Source organism: Coturnix japonica, chromosome 20, assembly GCF_001577835.2.
Source record: "Coturnix japonica isolate 7356 chromosome 20, Coturnix japonica 2.1, whole genome shotgun sequence".
Lineage (NCBI taxonomy): Eukaryota > Metazoa > Chordata > Aves > Galliformes > Phasianidae > Coturnix > Coturnix japonica.
Genome location: NC_029535.1, coordinates 4,988,326 through 5,009,709, shown reverse-complemented (window position 1 = coordinate 5,009,709; position 21,384 = coordinate 4,988,326). Strand labels below are relative to the sequence as shown.

Here is a 21,384-nt window from a genome sequence, read left to right as displayed (position 1 = left end):
GCAGTTTTCTTCCTATCATGTCACACACCACCCAACTCAGTACCATCACAGTCCAGCTCTTAAGGGAGTTGCTCTGCAGCTCAGCACCTCTGAACCCAGCTGCTCAAGCACCAGGCCAGAACATGGGACTGCCACAAACACAGAGTGCCAGGATAACGGCTTCATTTCCAGGACTGCAAAGCAGCTCAGAACATCTTCTTGCAAGTAGAGAAATGGCAGCTACCTGCAGTTCATGCAAATAATCTCAGAAAATATTGTCATTACAGATTAGGAAATCCAGCTGCAATCAAAAGTCAGCTTTTGCTTCTTGGATATTTGAGAAGATGCTTACATATGACATTAAGGTGATTGCCTTAGGCCTAAAACTCAGACTTGATCTGCGATATCCTTAGCTAGAAGGCAATATTCTCCCACACACATGAGACTTCAAAGGCCCTTGCCCTTTCACAGCCATGAAGAGCAATTTGACAACCTGGTTCAATGCTGATGCATTTCCTGACACTGGATTAACTTCAGCTCATCGCCTGTGGCACAGTTTCTCTCTGACATTTTTATGGAATAATTTCTACAACCAACAGAAATGTCTTTCTTTGGGCTACTACGGGATGATACGGATAAAACCAACTGACTCAGCAGCAATATGCTGAGATATATTTGCTGACCCTCATTGTTTGCAATGGCTACTGCAACATGAGCTACCAAAAATCAACAACCGTGCAAAATATCTGTATGCAGTGCTTGGTTTTCCAAAAGAAATACAGTTACTATCTCTCTTCCTTCTTCCTAGAACAGCAGTCCTGTTAATTCTGGAGAAATGCAAGGAAAAAGGCAAGTATGTCTGATTTTTTTACTTTGTTTGTTTAATTTCTGCAAAACAAATATTGGAGTAAAAGACTGTTTTTTTCTTCTATTGTCAGAAATGACCAATTTGATGCCATGACCCCATGGTTAAATCTCTCATTAGGAAGACCTGCATTCAGCTCCAGTCAGTCACAAGTCTCCATTTAGAAGAGTATTTTACAGAGACAATTTGCATTTAATCTGCCTACATCTATTTACTTTTGTATTGGAGAGAATACTTCATTTTTCCACTTCTGAGCATGCTGAGCTCAAAATTATGGAGATAATTGGATACACTTTTAAATAAGCACAAAGGGGTAAAAGAGAAAGCTATACAGAAATCAAAGACAGAAGATCAATTGTACACCTAATAAAATGCCATGAAAGCAGCGTATCTTTGACTTTTCCTGATCACTAGACAGCCTTTCTCCACTCTTCTAATGGAGAGGGCAGACGCTGCCTGCGGTTGTCAATATAGAACAGGAGCTTAAGTCTCACATTCCTATTTTCTCCTAGACCACATAGCATCTCTTTCCCACACCCAACTTCTGCATGCCTAAATTCTCACTTTAATTCACATTTGGCCTAAATTCTCTCTTTCATTCACATCTGGCTGCATAACTCTTCTCTCCCCAGTCCCAGTCTACTCCAGTTGTTCTGTTTTAACCCTCAAGCAATAGGTGATAGGTATGTTGTGCATCTTCGGTTAGCACATGTCTTGCCATGGTTCACTTTAAGCATAACCAATCTGCTAACCCCTGTACAGCTGCTGGTTTTACAGGCTGTCATCACAAAGGCTGCTTGTGTGCTTCCTTGCAGGATTTTAATTTTTTAGGAGCGCAGAAACTGAATTTACACACTTTAGCTGCAATTTTAAGCACGGAATCACATTTAGAGAACCAGCTTCCCTTCATTTGCTTCTCTTCACAAACTAGCATTCAGGGTCATCTAATGTCTTAAAATCCTGCATCTCTCACTTCTAACATGGTTCCTGAAGATTAATATGGTGCATTTTCAGCAATAGGTATTGTAGAGAAAACGGATCAGCAATGATTCCAAACTGCAGCTTACAGCAGAGAAGACAGCTTGCACCAGAACTTCCCTGTCTGAAACTGGTCTAGGAACTACTTTCCTTATACACACGTGGGTGTGTCAGGACAGTGGAAGCTTAGAGACACAAAATGAGTGAGAAAACAGAAAGAAAACAAAAGAATGTGAGAAAAAAAGTAAATAAATAAATAAATAAATAATAATAATAAAAAAATCAGAAATACGGGCATTGAAATGTTAAGGAATACTATCTGAAAAATACAATCTCTATTCCTTTCTGTGAACTGGAGAAAAGAAAAATAAACAAGCAAAAACCACACAAACTAAACGTGCTTCTGCAAGAATTACATTCCATCTACTTCCTTCTATCATGGGACTATCCAGAAGAACTCAAATTTCTTGCTTGTCAGAGAAACAGTTAATAAAACCTAATTGAAAAAGGCAACTATTTTCTAGCCCTGTCACATACCACTTTGCCAGTAAATACATGGGACAAATATCTTGAGAAGCGTCCACATGAACCTTAAGCAAAAAACTAAGCCTGACCCTGAGAGCTGTAAGAGTTAAGGTTTTTCTCAAAAGCTGAATATACATTTTTCCATACAAGCAGCTGAATCATGGATATTTTGAAAAGTAGTTTATAATTCAGCTCTATATAATGCGTTCCATGCCATACAAAGTATTAAAAAGCATTTAAAATTGAAGCTTACTGGCATCCATTGACATAGCAGACCAGTTTCACAGCTGGTTTGAAACACAGAAAGTTTACATGATCAGTTTAGTCATTAATGGCAGTTACCTGTCTTATGCTTCAATACCAAAAGCACAGTGGTGGTCTGTGGACTAATACAATGTATGGCAAGATCTGAAATACACCCTCCTGTCTCCTGAAGTTAGCTGTAATGCTTCTTATTGTATTCCATGGAAAAAGCCAAATAAAGGCTATGCAAAAATCAGTTGTCAAATATCCAGCTGGTTCTGTTGTTTCTTTTGCATTGCATAGCACTAAATCTGCAGGTAACAGCCAGCGATTAAAAACTCGCACGATTCAATAGCACTTGTTTGTGGTTTTTTTAATTAATGGTTTATGTTTGTTTATTCTTGCAACTCCTAGCATCCCTGTTCTTCCTTACATTAAAGCAGTCTGGTGGGTGTTCATACATCAAGGCTGGGCCACAGCAGAGATGTTACAGACTTGGAAGGCAAATGAGTAATCTTTTTTTGGATGCTTGCTGTCAAAACCAGAAATCATTTCTCCATCACATTCTGCCTTTAGCATCAGTCAAGTTCCTAGACAACATTTTCGCCATTATTTTGTTTAAATATTTTTAAAGACTGCTATCAGGGATAACACTGAGGTAATATGAAAGCTGTGCTTTGGCTTCTACTCCCCACATCTCATCCCCCAGGCCCCACTTTCTGCTGTTTATTTGGCAGAAGGCATTGAATGGCTTCTCATCCAACACTGCTACGGGAGTGTTCCTAAATATGATTAATTTGCTAATGATACAAGTCTCCAAACAGCATGTTAGTAATGTTGATGATTTATGAAATGCCAGAGATGCTTCTTTCACCAGTGATAAGCTCTTGCAAGCCAGTGGTTTTGTAGGAAATCTCTTGCAATTGCTAAGAACATTCTCATCTCTGCATCTTTCCCAGATGGTGCAGAGGCAGAGAGCTGCAGAAGGATATCTTTAATAAATTGCAGGTTATGTATGCACACAAATAATATAGTGTCAGATTATGAATCTTGCATACGTTCATATGCAAAAAGCCCAGAGTTTGCTTTGGAACGGAAACAAGCCTTGGTGGTCAAACACTCTGCTAAGTCTTCTTTCCTCCCAGGATTCAAGTGTGCAATAGAAATTGCAATAACTAGGGAACATATTTCCTTTTCTCAACTGCTCACAATATTGCCCTTGGCACCCCAATGGCCCAAGACACATTAATAGAGATTCCAAAAATACTCTCAGAAATATCAGTGTTTTTTCACATTTCCCATGCAGATATTCCCTACATCGCACAGTGTACCTGAGACCAACATATGACCACCATGCACTACCCTACCTAGTCCCAGTATCCTCTTGACCAGAAAACACTGTTAATACTAAATTGCCCTCAGCTGTGATTTGATGACTTTGATCAGTGACATGCAGGGTATGGTTTTCTTCTTCAAGCAACATTTGCAGTCAGCTTGTGGTTTCCCCGTGTTTATTCAAGTTTATGCAGACTATGAGTTATTTTTACCTATGTGGAATAATCACAGATAGCTGAAAATATTTGAGATGTGAGATCTTCACTACAACCAGCCAAGTTGCTTTTTCAGTTCTGACAAGTTAGCCCTCACTTAACAAAAGTATTTCAGAACTGGAATAGCACAGAATAGAACAGTTTTGGAACTTTTCCTGTAACACAGGGACTGACATTACCTAGCAATTCCTATAAAACTAGACTACTGCACCATACCTTTGCTGAATGCTAGTTCAGCTTGTTTTTCAGTTCCTACCTTTCCATAAGCACATTGGTTTCTGAAATGTTTGGATAGCTCTCTCCCTAGAGTATCTGCTTGTCTCTGACATGGGTGGCTGAGACACAGCTGGAGTTCTATCCAATTTCATTCTCTAAATAATAAGCCGTTAATTTGTAAGCATTAATAAGCACACCATCTATCAGGGAGTGCATACGCGTGATGACCTGGAGGGACTCACCACCAGCAGTGCCACTGAAGTCAGACATTTGTCCCACTTTTACAAGAGCAGCATCTTTATGGCTCTTCAGATTGCAACACTGCACTGAGACCATCTCACACCTTGGAGTTACTATTCCAAAGCAGCAAGTGGAAAAACTGAATTTGGAACATGAATACGAAGAGAAGTAACAGATAGAAGGACACAAGACTTAGGACCTAGTAAAAATTTCAGCACTTATTCATTTCATAACTAAAACGGACAATCCAGAATTGAACTGCATATATTCTGTTTACTTTAGCACAACTGATTAATGCGTGTGCAATTTAACTCTTACATACTATCACTTGAAAAACTATAGCCGAACATTTGACAGAATAAGTGATATAGACCTGCAGTTTGTTTTGTAAATCAATACAATTTTAGTTACATTTAATAGGCAAAGCAGCAGAGTACCTCAAATATACTTTTTTATATGTACTTCTGTGCTCAAACAAGCCTCAGAGTTTTGCTCATTGCAATTCTGCAGTTTTTTCTTAAAGCTGGTAAAGTCATTATTGCCAAAGAAATCTTGAAGAAGTAATTAAACAAACAATACCCAAACCTATCTTCACTTTGCAAATACAGTCTCCCTGAAAAATGTGCACGCAAACAAGCCACAATCATCTCTTAATGCTGCGTGCTGTTTAGCAATCTATGATATTACAGATTGTCTTCAAGTTAGACAGAGCATTAAGCTCTTAAAACCATTAAACATTTATTTTAACTTCAAATGGGCTCCACCTTGGTGCTCTGCTGCCAGACTGAAATGATTTGTAACTTTATTCAGAGAAGTAAGGCCCTCGGACCATTGCTGCACTCCTGGAAACAGAAATGTTTGAGCAAAGGTGAGGAGGTCAGACAAGGGCAAAGTCCAAAGTAATTTTAAGTGGTTCAGCTAAGTAGGGACGGCTAATGGGAAACCGTTTTAATTTATTACAGTCATCCCTTGTGAATAAAAGGACAACGTTTTTCTTCAGGAGCTTGATTACAAAGCAGTAAATCCCTGTGTGTATATAAAAGACCTATGGACAGTATAGATCAAATGTCAGAAATAAGTTTGCACTATATGTTAGATGTGAGAGAAAATATCAGAGTTGGGAATAATTTTAGATACTTAATCTTTTTAAAAATATTTCCAACATGTACCTTTACATATGAAAAGATGTGTATTTTATTCTGCCATGCCCATCTACATAGACATAAAGCAATGCTGGTTTTGCAATACGCTTTTTTGGGACTTCCCCTTTCCAAAAAACCTAAGCAGGAAACATGTTTATGAACATAAAATCACGTCCACATTCTCTTCTCTCCCCAACAGTTTCTGCTTCTTTTGCTGGTAACAAATGCTGCTTTAAATACTGCTTCATAGAATCCAGACAGCAGTAAACAAGCAAACAAAGCGCAGTTCAAGGTGACAGTAATGTTAGAAAAAAAGTATCTTAAAGTACGACTAATACCAGAAAAGGATTTTCTCCAATAGCATACAGGGCTTTTTTCAGCACTTCAAATTGTTTTTCTTCCTTAAATAATTGCTAGTTCTGATGGATACATGTGCCTAAGTGCAACTAATCATTATTTCACTGTACTGGTTTGAGATGGAACCGAAAAACATTTATGACGGTGAAAGTTGCTGCCACTCAGCCCGAGATTCTTGTTAAAAAAAAGATTTGTTTAATCAGACACAGGATTTCCAGGTTTTGGAGTAGAATGTTACAGCAGTGAGGAATTACTGAGCTGCCTCAAAGCTGTGTATTTCACAGGCGAAAAAGAAATATTTGGCTTCCTTAGAAACACCATCATTACCTGCCCATGGCAATTTTGTATCTTGTGCATACCCTGTTTTTCCACACACTTTTCTCAAGTCATGATAAATAAATATTCTGAAGCAGGCAGTGCTTCATTTCCGCATAGTGTGGGGCTGGGTCCTTATCTGCCGCTGCAGTACAACAGCCACCAAACACTGCCTGAAGCACGAAACACTTTCAGAGTAGTTTCAGTAATGCTTGTTTTGTCCCCTCTAATCTTCAAAAACCTTGTCCTGGGTTTTGATGCAGAACATCAACCATCCTACAGTACTGGAAACTCCTGGGACATTAATCCTGACAGGGACTACATCATGTTACGCAACGTCTCAGCACATGTCTTCAAAAGCACAACAGGCCTTTACAGAGGTCTGGGGACAAAATTAACTTTACCAAAAGTTCAGTTATAGAGCAGTAATGTTTCTTGTGAGCACTATTCAACTTTTCCCAAGGGCAAAATGCAGCCACTGTAGGCACCTTTACTCCATAATGCATACTGCTTCATCAGACACTCATACCAATACTTCTTGACTCCACTGTCTTGAGCTAATGCTGCTATTTGAATTCTTAACCATGTTTGGTAAAGGCCATCGGTGCCATCTACAAGCTTCCCCATACAGCAGCAAACAGACTGCTGCAGGTACAGTGTAACTGTTTAACAAGTTGGATTTTTAACTTGCAATGCCTTCAGCATCACTGTTTAAACTACAGCAGTTTAGACAGGTTGATATCAGCTCCCGGCCAAAGCAGGCTCTCATGTTTGTGCTCTGTCTGCCCACAACACTTCCTTTCTATTGGCTAAAATATTCCTTTCTGTGGTTTTGCAAAGTGCCCTTCCCTGCTGTGGACTATATGATGATGGTTGGGTTTCATCTATGTATGGCTTTTTTGAGCTCATGGGGAGCAAAGGGAGAGAGAGAACAACAAGGGATGGGACCTAGAGCTAAACAAATCAATGCTTCTTTGATCCTTTGGGATCAAGATGCTGTAAAAACACATGGTTATTAGAACTGTGAATTTATTGGTAAGGAATTGCTTATTGGCACTGTATTTCAGCATGAATGTACATTATGATTGTAAGTACAAAGTGTTCATTCTGTTTGTGGCTAGGAGAATTAATCTTTTCCATGTGCAGAAAGGCTGTGCGATAATTTAACTGAGATTCCTGTTGGTAGTTTGGGCAAGCACTCATCAGCTGCAGGACTTTCAACAATACACCAGCAGCAGCTCCAAGAGAAAATGATGTAATTAATGCATCCAGGAGCTACCAAGCAGGACTAGAGTGGTCTGCTCATTTCAGGGTATTCATCCAAGTAGGTTGTCAAAAATCTTGAAACTAAAAGGTGAGTTCTCCCAAAACACTTCAAATACTTAACTTTGGACAGGATTCAATAACTAATGGATTCTGAATGAAATTGTATGCTTCTAATATCTTACATTTGCCTCAATAATAAGAAAAGGTCTGATCCTCATTATTAAAAATGAAAAAGTAATTTGGAATGTTTATGCGGATGGCAGCTTTATATGCAGGACAGAAGTGCTCCAACTGCATTTTCAATCCAGCTGGAACTGAATTTTCCTTTTTCTTTTTCTCTTTTTTCATGAAATCTCATTTATTACGAGTACTATGTCTTAGTAAGGCAGCTGTTGGCAGCAAGTTGTGAAATTAAAGTTGAGCTGGTTATTATTAAGAGCCAAGACATAATATGCTTTTGTCAGAGAGAAGTTTTTCTTGTAGATATGTAACCTACATTCAGTAATTAAAATAGCTAGTCAGTCAACCTCACTTGGTGGGAAAATTAATCCTAATTTAAAATATAATTTCCAAGTTGTATAAATTGCAGCCAGAAATGGTATTGCTATAGTTCATTTCAGTGAGGTTTTTAAGCATCCAGTGTACCAATTATTTCAGAAACACGGGAATTAAGGACTCCTAATTCTCACTGCTGTTCTACTAACAAGTGTGGGACTTTGAGGAAGGCGCTTCTGTTAAGATCCCAAACAGGAATGAAATCAGGATGTTTCTATTTACCATTATCCACTGAAGATTTCTCTCTCAGCCTGTGCCTGGAGGGAATCATACCTGTCTTCATCCCACTGCAGCAACTGCTTTAATAATTTCAACATGTAAACACGATCTTCCTCCAGCTTCTCTTCAAAGAAAGCAGTGATAACCTTCACATCTTGCTCAGAATCTCCTCTGGGATATGCCAAGATGCACATTTCCAAAACATCTGCCCAAAGGTGTCCTCGGGAACCAGGAAAAGAAACCGGACAAGACTTCACACACTGGAAATCCAAGCCAGGTAAGTGATGCCATTTTATATATTAACATATTATTACATCATTATCCACATTTATATGCATACTAAAGCATCAAGCTGATAGATCCTCATCAGTTAAGCGGGCTGCACTTTGTAAATTCATTTGTTTCTCAAACTGTTGCCTTGAAGTTGAGTTATCAAGGGTAACAGCAAAATTGCAGTACCATCTATCTCAGCGTTTGACCAGCTTCCAATGACTGTAAGACTCAAAACTCTCACTTCTGACCAAAGACACAACCCTACATCCTCCTTTCTTCAGACACAGTCTCCTGCAGACTTCTGCAGCTGCATGAGTTTGTTGTCAGCCAGGAGAGCAGCCGGCTTTTTTCCTGGTTTTCTTTTCAGCTGGATCAGTGAACTGAGCTGACTCGCAGCATGATCAGTGCACCAGCACAGGGAAGGAGAAAGGAACGCACTGAAGGTCACTCCTTTTGATGTCAGTGCAGATCTCAACCTAATGCAGTCTTGACACCATACCTGCAGTCCACCAACACAACTGCTAGTAGGGACAGCCTCACTGCTCAGCAGGTGAGCATTCTAATGCTAAGTAAGACACTGTCACCAAATCACTTCTCTACTTAGGTGTCAGCTACTTCTGCTTCCCTCGAAACACACAGACTTTGAGTCAGAAATTATTGGCATCGATGTTGGCTATTTGTACACACTGTTCTTTTGCAGGGGTATACAGCTACTGTGTGGCTTTACTTCATGCATTTACCTTAGCAGTCAACTACTGCACTCTCAGAGAGCCAAAAAGCTCTACTGGTTATGAAGAAAATGAAATAGTGGGGGTTGCTCACAGGTGTTTAGTATCAGTGAACATATTGGCCAGCTACAGGGTACTTGTAAGCATCTCATCTTAAGTGCTGCCAACAGTCAGACTTCTATCAGCTCAGCAGCTACCTAGAATGGTGGAGAAAAAGATTTCCTCATCAGGCAAGTGGCCATTGTCATTTTTATTTTAAAGAAGAAATCTTTACAGGTTTTTCACCACACAATTCTTTAACTGCAGAGCTTTTAATGGGTAAGAACAGGATTTTCCTCTTCTGAGATTACATGCGTTGTTAAAGACAACTGGATCACATCTCATCTGTATACAAAAAAATCTTGTCAATATCTGTAGAGCCAAAATCCTCAGATCAAAAATGTACTCAGCAAGTCCATGAAAGCTGAGAGCCATCACTCTACAAGTATTACCTTGAAATACAGACTCATAGCAATATAAGAACACAAGGCTGGCATGAAATTGGAATGAGAATAAAAAAATACATGAATCACCTGCACAACTAATTAAACATGAAAACTGACTTTACAGCCACTTACCTTCACCATTATATGTTAACACTGAACAGAACAAATTTGAGCAGCATATTTTGGACATTTACAATCTGGGAGAAGTGTTTCTTTTAAACTCGTGTCAGGATAATACAGCTTCTTTTCTAAGGTCTCGTGATTTCAGGCCTTCCTAACTGAAGTGAAAAATGCTTAGGACTGAACACAAGGCTTGGATGACAGCACTTAAATGAGCCTGGAAATCTTCAAATTTACAGTGACAGGGATAGCTGAGTAACTGTTAGGCTAAGATCTCAGTGCAAAGCTTACCTATATTCAGTCAACTTGCAAATTAAAGCAGTCAGATTTTGGCTTCCCTTTTTCATATGCAAGAATCCAACCTCTAACCACTTCACCCATCACTGTCAGAGACCATCTGAAAAAAGCCTCCACAAGTCACATCCCTGCTATTTCTTTACTAATATTTGATTTGTGGATATAATACAAGCTGTACTTCCAGAGGTCATTAGAGTGTATAAACCATTCGAGGCACTGAAAAAAAGAAAAAAGATACAACTACAGGCCTGATTTTCAGTAACTCTGAAAAAAGCACAGTATGCATTAACCTTTAGGAGTATATGCCAAGAAAAATCTCAGACGTTTATGTTCCAGTGACCACAAGATTGCAAGTTCCATACTGTTTCTTCTGGTAATGGTATTTGCACCACTACAGAAAGCATCCATTTGAGGAAGGACAGAGAGCATCGTGTTGGCACAACAAAACCCTTTCATTAAGGAGACATCTGTGGCCCTTAATAGCATGTCTGCCGCGGGAGGTAGCACCTCGCTAGATTGGATTTCAAACCAAGTTCTGCTTGAGGTGTTGAGCAAAAGAGAATTGGCTGCAAGAAGGATAACATAGGCCTGGCAGGTTTTGTTTACTGTAGAATTAAAGGACCACTGCACAATTAACAAAAGACAACCAGTCTGTCTGTGGAATGGCAAGACAACATTTTGAGCAAGAGTTTGGCTTGCCAGAATAAGCGTTAAGAAAGCTTACTTAAAGCTCTCTCCTGAACCCACTGCCATTCAAACAACTTTTCTAACTTACTTCCCAGGATGAAAGCATAAATGTAAGGCTGTTTCTTGAGAAAAAGAGAGAAGCCTCCTTCACAGCAACTGGGTCTTCACAGCAACTTGGTTCCATAATTTTAGGTCCCATTATTACCTCAGGTGGGACACAGGGGAAGCAGAGCAGCCTCCTGTCAGCCTTCTCCTTCTCTCCCTGTCGCCACCTCAGGGCAGCAGCAGCCCCCACAGGGCGGGAGGAAAAGGGCGGGAGGAGGAACAGCGCGGCGCTCCTCACAGGGATCACACTGCGCTGCCACAGCCAATTGCTCACGTCCTGTTTCTAAAGGTAGATAAGTAGCCGTCTTCTATCCAGCTTTCTCATTCGTGTTTTACTGTGTCTGTTTAAATATGACATGAGCACAGAGTGGTTTCTTGAGGGATTGAGACTCATACTGTCCTATACACGCTCCCCCCTCCTTACACTTGTGCTGTCATGAAACAACAGTTCTGGAAAGATGGGAACTAAACCAAAGATTTATTATTACACTGGACATGCAAGCTTCTGGACACCAGAATGGTTCTCTGCTAGCAAAAAGGACTTAGGATCATAGAATCACAAGGTTGGAAAGGACCTACAAGATCATCCAGTTCAACCATCCTCCCATCACCGCTACCACTGCTACCACAGCCACTAAAACATATCTCATAGCTTCTCATCCAGACACCTCTTGAACACTGCCAGGGATGGCAACTCCACCCTGTGCAGCCATTCCAGTGCCTGACCACTCTCTGAGAGAAAAAGTTTTTTTCTTACATCTAATCTAAACCTCCTCTGGTACAACTTGTAGCCATTTCCTCAGGTCCTGTTTGTTGCCTGGGAAGACTGATGTAACAGAGATGCTTAGTCGTTGGGTTTGAGCTGTCAGTAGATGCAGATATTCTCTAGCAGTTAAAAAAAACTGTGCTAAGTCTTGGATGCAAGTCACTGAATGCTGTGACGAAGTGTAAAAGACATCAGCAAGCAGCGTCTTTAAAAAAACAAACCAAACACCACCACAATACAGTTCCTCCTCAGACAGTTTCCAGAATGCAGTACGTGCACTTTGGAGGAGAACTGAGCGTCAGTCAGAGTATTACTGCTTGCCAGGGCTCCTCCTCTGGAGCCATATCGAGTGTCTTTCCTCCTTGAACATGTCCTAATGAATACCTCTGAAGCCTGCAGGTAAAATCCTTCCCCAATCATTTTGCTCTGATTGATAGCTTTAGAGCCTTCCTTCACACAGCTTCAGCTGCTTTCCAGACCTTTATTTTTCTCCTTTTTCTAAGTGTCTGCTACAGGAAGTTGCTCTCGGCTCCTTTACCGTATGTTTCTCTCAAAACTGACATCTTTGAGTTGTAATGAAGGAACCCCTGAGTATTAGTGACAAATTAGTCACCAGCTAAAGACTACTTTCTTTTTATTTCTATACCAGGTGGAAGATATTAAAATCTCAAGATGAATTTCTCCTACTGTGCTACCATAAATCACCCCCCGCTTTTTTAAAGCGATTTAATTTTGCAGCCCTTAAAACTCAAAAATAAAAATCCACAAGCTCAGTTAATACAGATGTAAAATAGTGTTGAGAACTTCATCAAGGACACATCATGATGAAGTATCATAAGGAACATATTATGTTTCCAATTTTTATGTTAAAAATGAATATTGTCTTTTAAAGATGATGCTCCTTCCCAAGAATGAAATATCCCATTTGATATTTAGAAGCATCACCTTAAAAAGTTAGCAAAAAAATCTTTTCCCTTTGTTGTTTAATTATCTAACTTAATAAAGCACAATACTTTCAATGCCTACAGAAAGTACTATACAGTCTGTATGAAATGTGAAATCTTGTGCTGATTGTTCTTAGTTGAGAAACTTGTAAAGAAGCTGCAAAAAAACCTGTCATATTTTGCTGGTCACAGCAATAATAATGAAAAACTAGTGAAGACAGAATTTGCCTTTTTTCTTTTTTTTTTCCTACAAAGAGCTCACAGTAGTATTTTAATAGTAATGTGCTTATTAAAAAGGTGATACTCAAAATATTAACTTCATAACTGCAGACTGACAGTCTACTTTTCTATTTTACAACACAGATAAACTTGTCTGGTTTATAAATAATACTATATACGAGTGGCTCACTCAAGATTTCTAATTCAGTGGCTTCACCATTATATGCTTTTAATCATCAGTAGCCTATTAAATAACCCAGGTAGTGAAAAGAGTTCCTTTTACAACTGAAAGCAACACTCAGACCAAGATGTAAAAGCAGCCCTGCCCCACCAGCAAGAGACAGGGAGGAGTAACTATTAATAAACACAGAACACCAAGTCTACGTGCAATTGTCTCTTCCTCCATTTGCCAAAGAAAAAAAATGAGGAGTGGAAGATCAATTAAAAAGCAGAAATATAAAACCAAAGCATTAAAGACGATGAGATATTTAAGATCCCACAGCGCTTCTTACAAGTGCGGTGCATCACTCCCCCACTTCTCCTGGGGGAGTTCCAGCTCTGATAATTACTTTCTGCCTGCTCACAAAGTTCAAGTTCAAAATAATATTCGTTTTCCACTTCCTATCTGAAACCAGGGCACGATGCTTCTGTGCACTGTTAAGTAACCATCCCACTCTGCAAACAGATAAACTGCTGTTGTGATTGAATAATCCTGATTTGTGGCATCAGGGATGAGGGGAAGAAGCAGCACTAATATGTAGGAAGGAAAACACCCAATTCTAACATCAATGCATCCTACTTCCAGCAGTAGCGTCGTTTATTAGTTTCTATTCTAAACCAAGCATCGTCTCCTCCCCTTACCCCCAACCTTGCAGAGGGACATAAGTGCTGTCTCAAAACTAATCTAGTCCATAAGTTTTACAAGATCTCAAATATTTTATAGAAGACTCAGTTTGCTTCCCTACTCTCCCATCCCAGACATTTCTCTTTCTCAAATTATCTTAATCTGTTGCAGGAAACAGGAGGGATGGTTGCCAAACAAACAAAATTAAATCACATGTTTAGGGTAAATATGCATTCTTTCAAATTACCACCTCAAATTTTCAGGTGCAGCAGTATTGAAGAGGGCAAAGTCTTTTTAAGAAGACAGCAAAGGTCTGCCAAAGTCTTTAAACAGAAGAGCCTTACATTGCCTTGTACACATATTTGCAGCACTGGTGAAAGATGTGTTTTAGGTCAGAAACCTAAGTTTGATTTTTATTCAAAGAGTACTGGATTTTTTTAAAAACTAGTTGCTTTAAAGTAGACATTTACAGTCTTTAAAGATTAAACAGATTTTTTGCTTATTTTATAACAGTAAATAAAGATAACTGGTGTCTGCTTTATTTTGCTGCTGAAGAGATAACTCCACCAACACAACCAAAAGCATTAGGTCATAGAAGGTGCTGGACTGAGTCAAATCACTGCAAAGGTCTCTCAGCGCAGGAGGTTCCATCTGCTGTTATGGTGAGGGCTGCAGCACCTCCTGCCTGGGGAGCTGTATGGCTTCCACTGTATCTGGATTTCTTTCCTTTTGCTAACTGCTGCAGAAGACCTTTGCTAAGTTACAAATAAGGCCCATGAGTGCAGACAGCAGAGAGACACAGCAATTCCTGCTCATGTTTTGCAAGGCTCAGATGCTGGAGAAGTCGGTCTGACTTGCATGGACAGCCTTTACAATTGGAAACTTTAAAAAAATATATGCTTATGCAACAGATACAGAAGATTTAAAACTGTCCCCTCTCAGTAGGGGACATTCCTTCTTTAAATGAGATGACTGGAAACCAGGGAGAGCAGGACCAGATCTAGCATAGATTTGCCCACAGTTAAGCACAGTGAAACAGATGATTTATTTTGTGTTCACAAGTGTTAAAGCTGACTTACTCCTAATTCTGTATCTCCATGGAGAGGTGGAATATCAATACGGCACTTAACAAATGAGTTTAATAAATTTTAATAAAGGTTCTATCAGACCAAATAGTATCTATTTTTTTAAAAAGTAAATTTGGACATGGCCAATAAAACGTTCAAATGCTTTACTTTCAGGAGTATTACACTTCATTAAAAAACTGTGCTTCTGTTTTGATAAAGGATGGGTATACAACATCTCTTTTCAAATAAGAACTATTGCTCAATCCTTAAAAAAAAAATAAAAAAAAAAATGAGTCGTTTCGGCCACAAAAAATGTTCAGCTGAAGTTAACACTATCAATATTTACTGGAAGTGAAGCATTTTGTGAGTACGTTTGGACTTTAATTAAAATCTTAAATAATAGTTAGAGAGTTAAACTCTAGTGATAGTAATCAAGTACAGAAGCACAGTCGCAAGGGGAATCAAAACCGGTGATACAGATCTATGTTCAAAACTGATCAAAGTTATTTCAGAGCAATCGTAGAACAATTAAACGGCAGAAAATTGAATTAAGCATTTCATCAAAAGATACAACTTGCAATAGACGCAAAACTTGCCTTTAAGCCAGCTGATGAGGATCTCTGCATGGTGCACGGACTAAGTTGTAAATAACAGGGGCCCTGAGAACACTTTGCTTACTCAACCTACTTAAAAAACAAGAAATTTCAGATGCCTTGCTTCACTTTCCCCTCACTGTTTCTTGTGGATGCTTGAGTAATCCTAGAGGCATTTCCACTTTTTAAGGCATTTGCTGAGTTTAAGAAATTTTCCCCACGTCCTCTTGCCTTTGTTTAGAAATACAACTCTTTCCTACTCTGGTCGAGTTGGTCTGTGAAGTCGCTCTCTTCAGCACAGAGCGAGGCATTGGTTCTCTGTGGGTTAACTAATTACTATCTGGGCTGACTAGTCCCAAACTGTTCTTTTTATTTAGGATTTTTATTTATTTGTTTAGCTGGGCTTTCTCCTTCTGAAAAACAAGGATGGCAAATGAGGATTTCTGCACCATAAGACCAAACGTCTGAAATTAGGCATCGAAGAGTACAAAAATACCAGTTTTCTTAAAACTGTCTCTGCAGCTAAGAAGAGACAATTAAATTTGGGCCTTCTTTAATTACTGCAGCCCAGAAAAGTAGGAGCTCACAGCCAGGAGGAGCCAGCAGAGAGGAGCCATGTCTGCAGAGCGATTTGGCTCTGACCAGGCTTGCAGTGCACAGTGCTGGTTAATTTAAAAACAACCTCATAGAATTTTTTTGCTGTTGGAATAATGGAAGACTTCATTTTTGCTGAATTATTAGCTCATGTCACAGCAATGGCAAGTTGAGATTCTACTGCGTAACAGTTTCCTCTCAAAAAAGCAGAGAGGAGGTGAATGACACTGGTATTTCACACAGCGCTCACACAAAGATGTGGACATGAAAAGATCTTAGGTTTGTAATCAAATACCTTAAACTTTCATTTCCTTAAGAGAAAACCAATTGGGAATAAGTTAGAAATGGACTATCATCGAGGAAATTTCTAACATCTGAAAAACAAACTTCTATAAATTCCTACCAGTCTCTGTCCATCAATAACAACCCTTCACCTGCTTCCCAAATTGCTGAGGCCCAAGGCACACACGGGCTCTCCCTGCCTCAACCCCGTTTTCGCTGCTTCTATTCAAACCTGGCAGCAACAGTAAAGAAAACAACACCCCAGCAGTCTTTCAAACAACAAAATCCCACACCCCAGTGAAACACGCAATCTGCTTCTACAAAAAATGTCAGTCAACAAATAGGCACAAATTTCACAATGGCTGAGGTCATTCCCTTTAAGTCATTAGGGTTTGTGGGTGAGTTTTCCTGGTGGTTTTAACATTGGTTTCTGTGATTGCAGTTATGCTTATTTATGCATTTAGAGTGTATGATCTAATACACTTAGGTTTAACTACTTCATTCTTTAGACATTCTTTCCAAATTATAAAAAGGATTCTTGGTGTTTTCACTGCCTTGGTAAAGAAACAAAATTGCTGTCCACATAATTTCTTAAAAATACGGAACAGAGTAAGTACTTGTTGAAAATAATTCAAGGAAAAAACCCTACACCAGACATTCCCCCCCCCTCAACACAGCAGTTATTTTTGTTTTCTCCCAAGCTATTTGAGAGAACCTACTACTCTTTAGAAATAGATGTTTTGGCTGGCTTTAAACAAAAACGAAAACAATAATATCCAGACCCTTGATGTACTTCAGTTACAACTTAAAATCAACACTGAAGTTCAGTTTATTTTTTTTAACCTATTTTTACTGTTCTGCTTTTGAAAAAACTGCACATTTGCGGTAAGCTTCATTCATATTGCATCTCCTACAGCCACTTTGATCAATACTATAATGTTCATTTTATTTGATGACTTTTGGTTATGATCTACGAAAGGTCCTTGTCTGATAAAAATCATAAAATTCAATTTTCTGTTTTTCTAGCTGAAATTACCATTTTTTTCCCTCCAAAGCAAAAAAAGAAAATCCCAAGGAACTCCCATTCCATTTTGGGTGGAGAAATTCAGCAGCTTGTCAGAAATACTCAGAAACATTTTCAAAATGCTCCAGTAAAAAATGCACATATGCACCTCTCCGTCAGAATACTGTGTGCAGATCATGCCTGCCAGCATCTATACATAAGTAGCATTAAAACAATTGAAATAACCTTTTCAAACATGAAGCTGTGGCTGTTTCTATACAAGGTATTTCCAGTGTATCCAGTACTGTTCTCTATTTCCAAGCACATTGTTAAGAGAAACAGGAGCGGACAGCACCCAGAAAGTTTCAGAAGAGACAGAAAGGGCCCAGTCCTGCTCCATCCCTGCAGCCGGAGGCACCAACTCACCTGCTGGTTCCCAGCTCAGCATCACCACCAGCTACAGCTGCCTCCAATCCGGCTGTGACCCAACCACAACAACAGTGACAAAATGTAATTCAACAGCACACAGAACATTCTGAATTTTTTAAGACCCCAAACCCCCATCTCCCTGTTTCTGCAAAGTACAACTCACGGCTATGCTGCTTGTTGTTCCTACAACAACGTTCCAGGCTCCTCTCTCCCTTATGGCTCTTCTCTTTCTAGTGTCTTCTTTCATTCAACTCCATCTAAACCAACCCTCCACAAATTACAGCAAACCTTCCTTAAAGATCCCCACGAGCCTTACCACTGCCTTGCAGCATACTTCTGGCTTTCTATGGAGCCTCTGCACTTAAACACGAGGGAAAACGCCTTAACACAACTGCCCTAATGAAGCATTTCCCGGAGACAGAAGAGGTGACAAACAGAATGAAAGCAAAGCCAAGATGCCATCTCGACTTCAGGCAAACAACCTCTTCTGACCTCTGGCAGCTCCCACACTCTATTAAACAAAACGTATTCTTTCCATGTTAATGAACCATGTACAATCTAACAGATAACACTGATGCTAAATAAACATGTTTATAGGTGACTTCTAATGCTAGGACTTAAGCAGCTGCAGACAAACAATTTTAAATGGGAAGGATTATGCCCATGTAATCTTTTTCTTCTCATTTTAGGTACTTTTGAAGTAATTTAAATACAATTTAAGTCCTACCAGGAAGAGTGGCTGAAAATAAGCTTAATTACTTTAAATTAAATATTCATTCTGTGACACATTCACTGGAACTGTCGATGTGGTGACAGTCACTGTTTTTGATCCAATTTTCCTCTCACACTATTTTCAGCAGTAAATCAGCTTCTTGCCAAAGAAGGAAACTGGGTCCAGTTTTGTACACTGTGATCAAAAATATTTTGCAAGATGACTGCATAGTCCTACATCCTTATTCCTATTTCCTCATCTCTCCTGATTTAACACTTTGGCAGCACAAAATCTACTGGCAAATGGCAACACCTCCAGGCCCTGAATGACACAACCAAGGTACGCAACTATTTGCGTCCTAATTGAGGGGCTTATCCTCACCTGATTAAAGCAGGGTGTTTGTTAAACATCCTTACTTGAGTTAAGATCTGCAAATAAGGATGAAGAACTGTTTTAAGAATTGGGCTGCCGTAAACAATCGTTTTTTGATGAGAACTCTTAAAAACAGCCCCAGTCAAGATGGTCTTTCTGGCTTTTCATTAGAAAAATGAGGGAAAGTTTTGATCAGTTCCACCTTTTCCTCTTTGGTGTAACTATTTTCTGTCCTGTGTAGTACAATGTGAAGCGTAATGAAAAGAACTTGATTCTTAGTACAGCAGTTTCACTGTCGCTGTTCATAATACACATGCATACAGTAACTATCCATCAGAAAGGGCCGTACAAGTTTTCCCAGTTTATCTACAAATTGAGCCCTCAACTTCTGGGATATATTAAAATTCATCATGTTAAAACTGCAGAGTTCCATGGTTTATGAAAGCATTTGAATTTGCAACCGAAGGGTTCATCCCTAATAAAAGTTACTACAAGGCAAAGTGAACTCAGAAACATTTTCCTGGCATTCTAAGACCTTTTTTTTTTTTTTTAAGGAACAGAATTTTAAAAGCATTTTTCACTGCACAAGTAATCTTAACAATCATTTCCACAGATTAAGTCTAACAACCTGTGAATTTATTACAGAAGAAATTTACTGCAAGGAATAATTAGTCTTCAGCACTGTTCTTGCTTGCTTTCCAGCTGAAGACACCTTAAAGCCATCTGGTTACTGCAAAATTTGGCACAGAAGAAACAAATCTTACTGACGAGAATTATAGCTGAATTCAGAATAGCTGCTTTACTGCTACACATCATAAATAACAGGCGGGAAGACAGCAGAAAATTACTGACTTCTTTAATTGTTTTCTTTCTCAGCAGCCTGCACCTACACACACCGACACACAAATGCAGCTACGGTGACTTCAGCAGAGCACCTCACTGGTTTGAGCTTTAACATACCACTAACTTTTGCAGGATTCACAGTGAAACTATTTTCTTTTGCAGAAAAAATCCATCACATTGGCCAGCTATGGAAGGACAACAGCAGAGGAACAGACGAGATTCTCAAAATGCTATTCTGAGACCATGGTCTTCATGAATACGTGAGTCAAATCCCTTTGTACAGTCAAGGTGCGTCTGTATGCAGAACACCGAATGCGGGACTTAATGATGAAGGGGGAATTACCAACAATATATTTATTTCTCCCTAATGAAGCTTTTCTAATGAAATTTAATACTGCCAAGGTTGCGAGATATTTGAAACAGGAGCCCATTTCAAACCTTTCAGCCAAATGCTGGTGATAGCATTAGCGAGGCGTGGGAATCGAGTCTGTACGTAGTGCTGTAAGAGAAAATGAGCTGAGGGGAGCGGGCTGAACAAAGCAAAGCAAAATAGAAAGAACGATGGCTTCAGACCAAAGGAGTAAAGGAGTACACACTTGTTATTAGGCCAAATGTTTTGACCTGCTGGTTGGGAACATAGAAGAGAAAGAGGCATGAGAACTGGCTGGATGATGTGACTCAAAAACTTAATTTCGCATCACACAGTAAATTTATTATTATCTTTTTCTTAAGATGCAAATCAGAATAATTAATTCAAGTTATTTGCTGTAGCATCATTGCAAGTGAATTTTCAACATATATTTCAAAAGGTTTTGGAATGTTTCCAAAGCTGCAAACACTAAGTATTTTCAGGGTATTTGTACGGTAAGCCTTTCCTATTTACGTATGTAATATTTAAGCCCATAATATTTGAGCCTTAAGTTTCAAGGCAGAATTAATAATCCAGGTTTGTATTAGAGAAGAAACAGTTTATTCAAAGCAAAAGGGGCGAGGAGAAAAATTATCTCGTACTTAGCAACATGTAACACAAACCACAGTGCAACGTGGGATGCGTGGAAGGAGCTACAAAACATCAGCTTACACATAGGAGCTGTAGTTTGAATAGAGCCCAGCTTTTAGGCACCAGATCCCCCAGCACACACAGCGGGCAGAAAGCAATTCGTCGTGCTTCCCCAAAGGTTCCGGGGAAAACCTCCTGGAGAGAGCAGCACAGAAGGAGGATCTCAGCAAATCACAAAGTGCACGAGAAGGACTAAACAATGCGATACTCCTATTGCCCTGAACGAAGTCAAGGGATGTGTGAATCTGATACCGTGCTGAAGAAAATTCCCGTTAATAAATGTGATTAAATGTTTATTGGTTAACCGTGCGCATTTAATAGCTAAACTTTCACCCTGCAGAACACAGCACCATTCGAAAGGTCCGAGCACAGGAGCTGTGTTCCATCGCTAATTTCCGTTAGCGGCTGTTCGCTGCGCTCGGGCATAACGTAACGCTCCAAAAAGTGTATTTCAAGCGCATCAATCACTCGAGAAATTTTCCTCACAGGAGCAATTGCAAAAAAAAAAAGA

At 39.4% G+C, this 21,384-nt stretch overlaps 1 protein-coding gene and 1 long non-coding RNA gene across 7 annotated transcripts in view; one reads left to right on the top strand and one right to left on the bottom strand.

Moving 5' to 3' along the window:
* Positions 1-21,384, bottom strand: part of EYA2 (EYA transcriptional coactivator and phosphatase 2) — a 90,267-nt gene that overhangs the window by 68,045 nt on the left and 838 nt on the right. Inside the window, exon 1 of one of the 6 annotated variants that reach the window (XM_015881573.2) lies at positions 11,246-11,320. The exons of 4 other annotated variants lie outside the window; for them this stretch is intronic. The gene's annotated coding sequence lies outside the window, so the exon portion shown is untranslated. Of the gene's footprint in view, positions 1-11,128; positions 11,210-11,245; positions 11,321-21,384 lie in introns of those variants that run through there. One more of the 6 variants, XM_015881574.2, reaches the window with a different exon arrangement.
* Positions 11,332-21,167, top strand: LOC107322960. The gene is made up of 2 exons (XR_001559114.2): positions 11,332-11,434; positions 19,976-21,167. It is a non-coding gene; the product is annotated as an uncharacterized LOC107322960 (long non-coding RNA).